The sequence below is a fragment of the Sapajus apella genome, unplaced genomic scaffold (assembly GCF_009761245.1).
Source record: "Sapajus apella isolate SASKATOON/1434 unplaced genomic scaffold, GSC_monkey_1.0 scaffold28, whole genome shotgun sequence".
Taxonomy (NCBI): domain Eukaryota; kingdom Metazoa; phylum Chordata; class Mammalia; order Primates; family Cebidae; genus Sapajus; species Sapajus apella.
In genome coordinates, this window is record NW_022436968.1 from 2,833,783 (window position 1) to 2,844,906 (window position 11,124).

The window sequence follows — 11,124 nt, forward strand, 5'->3', positions numbered from 1 at the left end:
TTTCTATTTCTTTAGATTTTTAAATAAATGCTTCCAGAGGGTTCAAAGAATTACCCTGATATTTACATAAATCTCTTTGGATCATTAATATAAGTATTTCAAGTTCTCAACACTTGCAAGTAAATCATACATAATCAATACAAAATTTGTAAAAGAAGTGTAAACTTTTAAAAAGATTTTTCCCGAATACCCTGCATCACAAAAATACAGACAGTAAATATTATTCATTAAGCTTTTAATCAAGTTATTTACTAAATTTAAGGTAGTCTATAGCATGGACTCTAACCTAAGACACTTATTGAGTACTTTTACTTTCAGCTCAGATGTGAGTTTGCATGAGGGAAGGAAGGACTCAAGAAGGCATCAGGGTGGTTCAGATAGTATACAAACATGCATAGTAATGAACAGATACAAATTTAACTATAGATACCTGTGTGCAAATAGTGTTTTGGGATGATTTATGTTCCCTTGAAGTTCATATGTTGAAGTTTTAACCTCCACTACCTTGCTGAAGCCATCAGAACAAGTCCCACTCCGATTGAATCATATCATAAGAAGAGGAAATTTGGGCCACAGGGATGTGCATGCAGAGGGGAGACCATAGGAGGAAACAGTAAAGAAGGCGATCATCTGGAAGCCAAGGAGAGAGTTCTCAGGAGAAACCAAACCTACTGACATGTCGATGTTGGCCCTTTAGCCTACTTTTATTTTCTCAAAACTGTAGGAAAATAAATTATTGCTGTTTAAGCCATCAGTCTGTTATGACAGCCCTGACAAACTAGTATACATGGTTAGCTTTGATGGATGCCCCAGTATCAATGAGCACACTGCCTACATCTTTATCGCTAAATGCCATTCTTCAATAAAAGAAACCATGACTCACTGGAGAAGTAATTGATTCTAGCATACAGTATGTATTACTCCATTTTCACACTGCTGATGAAGACATACCTGAAACTGGGCAATTTACAAAAGAAAGAGGTTTGTTAGACTTACAGTTCCATGTGGCTGGAGAGGTAATTTATAAAAGAAAGAGGTTTATCGGACTTACAGCTCCATGTGGCTGCAGAGGGCTCACAATCATGGCAGGTGACAGGCACATCTCACATAGCAGCAGAAAAGACAGCTTGGGGAGGAAAACTCCTCTTTTTAAAACCATCAGATCTCTTGAGACTTATTCGCTATCATAAGAACAGCATGAGAAAGACCTGACTCCATGATTCAATTACCTCCCACCAGGTCCTTCCAACAACGTATGGGAATTCAAGACAAGATTTGGGTGGGGACATAGTCAAACCCTATTACAGTAGAAAAAAAAAAAAAGATGCATCTAGAGTATCTTTTAGTACCATAAAGTAAGAAAGTTCTTCAAAAGCGAAGGCATAGAGAAAAGTCAAGTGAATGTCAAGTGGGCACAGAAACCAACCTGAAAGCTACGACTGCCCAAAATGGAAACAATGTGAGAAAGATATTTTAAAGACACATAATAGTAAAATATATTGAAAATATAAACAAAATACAACCCAAAGTAAAAGATAAATAAGCATGAGTTCAGGATGACATAAATAAATAATTGAACAATTTCATAAATGTAGTGGCAGTAAAGTCTTTCTTACTGAATAATTTTAAATAACTTCTATAGATATCTTTCTGCTCTAGAAAGTGGAGCTTAAGCCTCTCCAAATGTGGGCTAGGGTTAGACAATTACTACTTCTGAAAAACTTGTAGAAAAAGGGAATAAAGTAACTAACTTTACAGTAGATAAATCTGACTGACAATTTCACCTAGTGAAGGAGATTAACAGTATCTGTGATGTCATGTGGACACTATCAAATGTCTGCTATAATGTAATGTGAAGGGATCTTTACCTTGGTAATATTCCAAGATAAAACAATAAACCCAGTCTAATCATTAAAAAAAATAATGCCAGGCTGGGTACGGTGGCTCACATCTGTAATCCCAGTACTTTGGGAGACTTAGGCCGGTGGATCACCAGGGATCAGGAGTTTGAGACCAGTCTGGCCAACATGGTGAAACCCCATCTTTACTAAAAATACAAAAACAAAAAAATAACCAGGCGTGGTGGTGTGTGCCTGTAGTTCCAGCTACTCTGGCGGCTGAGGTAGGAGAATCACTTGAATCCAGGAGGCGGTGACTTCAGTGAGCAGAGATGGCACCGCTCCAGCCTGGGCATCAGAGTGCTTCTGAAGACAATTAAGGTTATACAAAATAATGCAAGACAAGAAAGTGTCCCAGATCAGAGACGTTGAGGTAGACAATGCAGTATGGCAACCTGAACTGGACCCTGGAATGGAAAGAGGACATTCGTGAAAAAGCCATGAAATCCAAAAACTAATGGTAGTATATCAGTACTGGTTTCTTAATTTGATAAATGTACCAGGGAGATGTAAGATATTAGCAACAAGGGGAAATTGGGTAAAGGGTGTATGAAAACTTTCTGTGCTATCTTTGTAACTGTTCTGTAAATCTAAAATTATTCAAAATACAAATTTAACTTAAATTTTTTTCTTTAACAAAAGAAAGAGGTTTATTGGACTGACAGTTCCCTTAAGCAAAAATTCTCAGGTCAGTATTATTGGCTTAGTCTCATATTTTATATGCCTATTAATTCTGTTTTCCTATTTTAACAAATGGATCATTCTTCTGTTTCAAGGATGGTGATACACAGTTTTGCATTCGGCTTCCTTCTCTTTATACATACCAATGAAATAACCAAAAACCAATTCAAATAGAGGTAAGCTTTTTATATACTCTCTATCAGTGGAAACCTTGAGGGGCTTTAATTAGCACACAGAAAACTTGATAAAGTTTTTGTAAAATATAACATGAGTAGGATCTAGAACAAGCATAATGCCAATAGTGCCAATATGCATTGTTTAATGAATAAGTCATTATACAACTTGAAATTTAAACCATGTGAAGGAAAGCTGCACTGGGAAATAAACACATGAGGTTTCCCAAAAAATAATTTGAGCCTATAAGCTCAAAACAGCATTTGTTGTAAGTAAAGAAAGGCTATGAGGCAGTAGTAAAAGGAGGTTGCAGGAGAATCATATAACTTCAGGAGCCCACCAGTGGTTGCAATTGGGAACTATTTTGAATGGAAACGACATGGTAAATAAAGCAGAGTACTAATGAGCATATTAGGACAAAGGCTGCAGTGTCTACAGTAGGATAAATAATGGCTCCCAAAGCTATGCTCATGTCCTAATTCCTAAAACCTGTGAATGTCACCTTATATGGTAAAGACTGCAGATGTGATTAAATTAAGTGACTTGAGATAGTAAAGTATTCCTAGACTATTGGTGGGCCTATGTGCAATCAAAAGTCCTTATAAGAGGGTGACAGAAGGAGATTTAACGCACGCAAGAGGAGAAGGCAATGTGATCTTGGAGGCAGAGACTGGGGAAATATGCTCACAAACCAAATGCAAATGCTGGCATTCCTTGTTTGTGAAGGTGAAAGAAGCAACGAATAGTTTCTGCCCTGAAACCTCTGGAGAAAGTGCAGCTCTGCTGACACCTTGACTTCAGCCCAGTGACACTGACTTCAGACCGTTTCTGGCCTCTAGAACTGAGAAAGAACAAATGTCTGTTTTGTAAGTCAACAAATTTGTGGTAATTTGTTGCAACAGTCATAGGAAAATAATACAATGTGCAAGAGCACTCTGAAAGCCCTCACTGAAACAAGAAAGAAACTGTTGCAAAAGCAGTGAATCTCCCCGATATGCAATAGTATCCTCAATTTATGTACCTAAAACATGTACAGTGTCTAAAAGAATCCATTTGATCCAATACGAATAAATATAAACATCTATCTTTTTTTAAAAAAAAAAAGATAAATTAATGTATCACAAGTCTTTTCTTCTTAAAAATCAAAGGAATTTGAGCCCTAAGAAAGACAGTACACCCCAAATGAGGAAAAACAATTAACATTTTAATTTTTACTCTTCATAAAATTTGAAAATATATCACATTTGTAAAGAAAAAAACAAATAATTTGAGATGAATGCTTTGGAAAAAGCACTTGCAGAGATAAAAACACAAACACATTCAGCCAAACTATTTGCAGAGATATTAAGCAGCAGTTTTAATACTGTAAAAAACCAAATAATGGACTAAAATAAAATCTGTTTAAGCAATTATTACAGACTTTATACAAAATTATAAATTAGACTATTATTAAAAACGGAGTAAGCAGAATGGAGGAAAGGAAGAGAGGAAAAGAGGAAGAAAGAAGCATATCTAGTTATTGTAATGTATCATACTCTCAGTAGTAGAAGAACTCAGAGAATATGCCACATGTATCGCTTCAGCATTGCATTCAGGCTGACTACAGAGGTTGATCAAGCCTATTAAATTGTCTTTTTCTTTTTGAGGAGGCCAGAGAAGTGTAGCAGTATGGATCACATAATAATAATTCCAGAAGTAGGATGTCAGAACTGATGCAGCTGCTCAGTGATACCATCAGGGACTAAGTTAATGATCCTTCAAACATTCTTAAAGATCCAAAGAGACCAATGAAAAGTGATCTATGTAGCATGAATGTATAAACTTCTTGATGGCAGTTATGAGAGAACCTAATGATACAGATAATTGGTAATTTTAAATGTTTTCCCCTTAAGATTAAAGGAATGACACTCTGTTATTCTCAGCTTGAGGTGTCATGTTTTGGAGACACCTCCTAAGGTAGCTTCCTAGAAATTGTATCTTTTTTTCTATCCCCTCCTCTTGTGTGTAGTTTGGGCTTGCTGACTTAGAGTGAATGGAATGTCACTGAGATGATGTGACATCACTTCTGAAATAAGATTACAAAGAGACTGGCTTCCATCTGGAAATTTTCTCTCATTCACTCTGAAGTAAGCCAGCTGTCATGCTGAGAGTTTTCTGATGGAGAAGCACACATGAGGAAGAGTCAATGAGAAACTAAGGCCTTTCGTTTCATTTAACAACATGAGTAAACTCGGAAGTGGATCCTCCCTCAGTTGAGCCTCTGGATGAGAATGAAGTCCAGGTTAACTCTGTGACCACAATTTCATGAGAAATTTTGAACGTAGGCACCCAACTAAGTCATGCCCCAGATTCGTGATCCATGGAAACTATTGTAGTCTCTATGGTTACAAGATGGCTATTCTACTTTGAGACATCACATCCAAAGTTCAGAGAAGTGGAGATTGGACAAAGTACCAAATATACCTACCTGCTAAATCTTTTCTTTACTTAGATGGAAGTAAGTATGTATAGGTATTTATTAGCAACCAAGAATGTTTGCCAAACCACTCATGTAGAATTCCTAGAGAAAAATACTTTTAAAAATTATGGAAGTTATTGACATGTTAGTCAAAATAAAGATATAATTAAAGTTTAAAATATAAAAAATAAAAGTATGATCTCTGTAATCCAGGAGAACAGAGAATTTATAAAACAGATAAGAATTGGTATTATTTATAGTCAATAGAATGCTGAAAACTTATCTAAAAATTATATACATAAGAATATTCTATTAATTAAAATTCTCTAAATTTGGGGCATTGTAAACAGGGCATTTCATTTATTATAGAGAATTAAAAATCACATTAAAAATAATTTATGCACTGTGCAAATCGAAAGCTTAATGCATTATAAATGACAGTGGCATTTTTTTACTGTAATGCAATAAGCTATATTTTGATAATAAAATGCTGAATGTGAAGTCCACTTGAAAAATTATACCTAGAATGATTATAAAATTACATTTAGAGTTTTATGAGGATACGTTAATAAAATAAAATATGTAAAATGTAAAATTTGGCACTAAAATGTTCAAATTCACAAAGTCAAACACTAACAAAATTTAACATATAATGATTAATATATTTGAATAAATCAGTTTTCATAAAGAAAATGAGAATATGTTATGATTTTTATATCAAGATAGTGTATCTCCAAGTAGTTTCATGAGTAAGTTACATCTGAGCCTTGAAGAGTTTAAACAAACAAACAAAACTTTTACCCTTTTAAATTATTTTCAAAATCTAAAATAAAGACATTTTATATTAATTTTATGAATCTACAATTAAACTGTCAGCAGAAATAACTACAACAACAAAAACCGCAGAGGAAAAAGAAACTTCAGATTAATGTTACATGTAAACAAGTAACAACCATGAAACAAATACCAGCAAATAAACTGAAGCACTGTGTTAAAATAATTATATTCTATCCCAGAGGATTACTTTTAGGATGATTACAAAGTCACCATGGTTTTAGAAATGCCATACTTCATGAAATCATATATGAAGAAAACAGGTATTATGTATTCCAAAAAAATTCAGTAAAACTCTATATCCATTCTTGAGTTTTAAGTCATGCCATTACACTATGAACAGCATACAAATTGTCCATCTCAAATATATATACATTTAAAGTAAAGTAGCAACGTCAGAAAAACAAAGAATAGCGTAGACTTTTGGTGCCCCATAATTTACCTTTAATACTAACTATTTTTAACTTTGCATGGCACTTTACAAAGCTAGAAGGACATGACACAAATCCGAGAGTAATAGCTTTTCCTGAATCATTCATGCCTAGAGAAAATCTTTCGGATCTAGTGCCAGGCAAAGATTTCTTAGATTTGACTCCAAAAGTACAGTCCATATAAATAAAAATTAATAAATTGGTCCTCATTAAAATTTTTAAAAATTATTCTGAAAAACTTCATTCTAAAGGATGAAATGGCAACCTACAGAGAAAATATTTGCAAACCCTATTATCTGAGAAAGGACTCATATCAGTAATATATAAGGAACTCCCAAAACTTAACAGTAAAAAAAAATCAAATTAGAAAATAGGCAAAAAACATGAACAGACATTTTCTTTTTCCAAAGAAGATATATAGATAGTAAATCTGTGCATGAAAATATATTCAATATCATCAGCTATTAGGGCAATGGAAATAAAAATCACAATGGACTATCAATACACTGCTATCAAAATAGCTAAAATAAAATATAATAACACCACCAAATGCTTTTGGGAGATGGAGAAATTGTAGTACTCATATATTAGTGAAAGGAAAGTGAGATGATAAGGGCACTCCAGAAACAACTTGAACGTTTCTTGTAAAATAAAGCATGCAACTACCATATGACCCAGCTAAATGTACTCTTGTGCACTGTTTCAGAGAAATAAAAATGTATTTCTACACACAAACAATCTGCACATGAATATTCATAGCAGCTTTATTCATACTGACCCCAAATTGGAAACAACACAGATGCCCTTCAACAGGTGAAAGCTTACACAATACATACCATGGAATAATACCCAGCAATAATAACAAATGTACTATTGATAAACACAACAAAGTGGATCAATTTCCAGATAATAGGGTGGAGTAAAAAAGCCACTCCCAAATGCTCAAATCCTGTATGATTCCATTTATGAAACATTCTTGAAATGGTACAATTATAGAAATAGAGAACAGATTAGTGGTTGCCAGAGGTCAGAGATAGGGCATTGTGAGGTGGGTATGTCCTTAAAAGGGCAACAGTAAGTATCCTTATGATGATAGACACTTCAGTATCTTGACTATATCGATGTCAACATCCTGATTGTCCTATTGTAGTATAGGTTTCAAGATGATATCACTGGGAGAAAGTGGGCAAGGCACAGAATCTCTTGTAATGTTTTTACAAATACATTTGTATGCACATTATGACAAAATATTTTGTTTAAAATTTTATTTTTTTAAATGTTGAATAATAATTTCAGTCTATTCTAGCATGCCAAAGAAGGTATTACTTAAATAGATTAATTTACTTAAATTTAAACTTAGTGTTTTTTTTTCAAAGTTAAACCATCTGTTTTTCAAAGAGAATTAAGCACATAATTTATACTTCATTTAAAACTAACATCACTATTTGAGAAAATAATTTTTATTTTAACTCATATTACATTTTAGCAAAAATTTTAAACTTGTCCATCTCCTCTGACAAGCTGTTTTTAAGAACACTATATTTTTCATTTCCCCAATACTTAAAACTGTAGCTAGCATTTAGCAGAATCACAATGAAATTATATTGAATGATTGAGTAAATTATAAGTTATCCATCCAATATTACAACCAGCAGTAAATGATTACATTGATGAGTTAATTAGGGGTAAACCAAAAGATAATTATCTAACTTCATAGCATGTCTCTTTCCTCTCTAAGCTAACTCCAAACTACAAGTAACACTTCAGGTAGCCTGAAGTGTTCATTAGTTTATTTATTATAACTCCTCTCCTTCTCTACATAGGTGGTACACATTTAAAAGGCTCTTACCGTATCTTGTCATTCGGAGGCTAAGTCTATATGGATAACTCAGGGAATAGTGATATAGTCTCTCCAATAAGCATGGTATCTTTAAAGCCAAAAAAATAAAAACTTTCTTCAAGCATGAAGTTGATGTAGTCACAAATAGCTGTCTCCTTGAAGTTCCATAACTGTCCTGGACAAGGATGAATGAGAACTGGTCATGGATGTAATTAATCACTTTTGTAAATTGTCAAATTATAGATATTGCATTTTGCTAAAATTCCCTAACAATAGTTCTGATTCTGTTAAGGGAATATGTGAGTCTTTCTCCGTGAGTATGATATACAATTTCTTTATAAGTATTTTCTGAATATTAATAAAATGAGAAAAAAATGTTTATATACTACCTGATATGGTGCCTAACTTCTACAGGAATTAGTATGACATTGTTTTTGTCCATTTTTACATTGATATAAAGAACTACTGAGACTGGGTCATTTATAAACAAAAGAGGTTTAACTGATTCACAGCTTTTCATGGCTAGAAAGGTCTCAGGAAACTTACAATTATGGCAGAAGGCAAAGAGGAAGCAAGATTCCTCTTACATGGTGGTAGGAGAGAGTGAGAAAGAAGGAGGAAGTGCCAGACACTTATCAAACAACCTGATCTAATGAGAACTCTATCATAATAGCAGCAAGGGGGAAGCCTGCCCTAAAGGCTGGATCAATCACCTCCCACCAGGCCACTGACCATATGGAGATTATAATTCAACATGAGATTTGGGTGGGGATGCAGAGCCAAACCATATCAGATCTCAGTTCAAAAAGAATAGTAGGTATGTTTCCTAATGACGTGCGCTCTTGCTCTCTCTCTTGCTCTCTCCTTCTCTCTCTCTCTCTCTCTCTCTCACACACACACACACACACAGAACTGGCAAGTAGGTATTTTTATCTCTTGAATTGCAAACAGATCATTTTAACGCTAAGAATAGGATGCAGAAAAAAATTATGGAAGACTTTGTAATGAATCAAAAAATTACTGAATGTCTTCAACAACCACAAGAAAGACATGCGTTGGTTGGAATATATGCTTAAAGCTTATCTGATTTCAGGACACTATATAATTGTTTTCAAGCAATTTACAATTATGTATGTTATAGATAATAGCAATGCAAGTAATTTTTATTAATTTATAATACAGTCATAGAAATAACCTTCGTTCAGCAGAAAAACAATAGATTCTTCCTAACCTACCCTCATTAAAAAATCCAGTTTTGCATTTATTTATAAATTTTTGGCCTATATATGTGCATGGTTTTTAAATTTTTCCTGTGAACTGGTTGTAACATCTTATTGATTTTCTCAGTAATCAAATAAATTATTAGAGATATGTTCATTTTATGTTTACATATGTCATAATATTTTACCTATTTGTTGGAAATTATCCTTTAAAAAGTATAAATAAAACTTTACTACATAAATAGCTAAACTCTTTTAATTACAAACTACATTAAGTCTGTTTGTGATTTCGTATTCAACTATTAGTTTTATGAAAAACAATAAGACAACCTGATAATACCAGATATTAGAAAGATACGGATCAAAGTTCACATATACACTTTGCTAAAGGTAAAATGTCACAAGCTCTTAAAAAACCGGCAGTATCTTGTTAACATATCCTAGTTACCTGGTGACTGAGCAATGCCATTTCTAAGATTTTTATCCAGTGGAAATGAGGACATGTAAGAAGACAGACAAAACTGTACAAAGCTGCTTTATTCATAATGGCAAAAGGCTGGAGTACTCCAGATGTCACCATTAGGAGACTGGATACACTGTGACATATTGATCCACTGGAATTCTACTCATGGATAGAAAGGAGAGGTCTACTTACACACACACACGCACACACACAATGAATCTGAAATCACTATGCAGAATGAAAAAAGCCAGACACAAGGGGATAAACGGTTTCAGTTACATAAGGTTCTAGATTAGAACATGACTACAGTGTGACATTCAACCTGAACTAGTATGTTTCAATAAGAGAAATACCTGTCACCAAATTCTGGATTGAGAATATTGTTTCACAATATGAAAAATATATTGCTTTACTTAGGTCTGACTCATGACTGATTCAAACTAAGATTTTATTTGCTTACCTTTGTTATTCATAGTCATGTGTTTTGAAAAGGAAATTTGAAAATTTCTAGTATATGATAGATCTCTCTACCAATAAAAAGACTCTTTAAAGTGGTATTTAGTGTTGTGATTCCTAAACAGGGAAAGAGGAGGGCACAATTTTCTTTTGCATCCCAACTGCTCTTGGATTTTGAACTTTTTAGCATTGAAGGACAAATCAGAATGCACCTAGGATTATACTGAAATGATTCTGATTTCTAGAGGTATAAAATCATCAAGCTTTAGGTTTCTCTGGCCTTGAAGATAATGGCAACACAAAAAACATTTAAAACTTGTTCCTCTATCATGGTAGCCTCTGAAATAAACCCCCAAAAATAAAATGTCCTGTGCCCAAAGTGAAGAAAGCCTCAACCTAATAATAATGCAAAATTTAAAAAATATTGGCCAGATAAATATTCAATCTGGAAAAAACAAACAAACAAACAAAAAACAACGCTGAATGAATCAGTAGCAAGCACTCATCTGGCCCCAAATAAGAACCATATAGTATTGTGGGTTAATCTGGAGAGAAGTCTGAAGGAAGCTAGTAAAATGATCTTCTACTTGGCAGGGAGCAGGTTGAAAACTCTTTACCAATTTGGACCCTTCCTTTATCACAACAGAAAAAAAGATATTAGAGAAAATA

At 33.7% G+C, this 11,124-nt stretch overlaps 1 long non-coding RNA gene across 1 annotated transcript; it reads left to right on the forward strand.

Moving 5' to 3' along the window:
• Nucleotides 1-933: 933 nt before the first annotated feature.
• LOC116560961 lies at nt 934-8,887 on the forward strand. Its single transcript, XR_004273235.1, has 3 exons — nt 934-981; nt 1,037-1,089; nt 8,874-8,887. It is a non-coding gene; the product is annotated as an uncharacterized LOC116560961 (long non-coding RNA).
• Nucleotides 8,888-11,124: the final 2,237 nt, after the last annotated feature.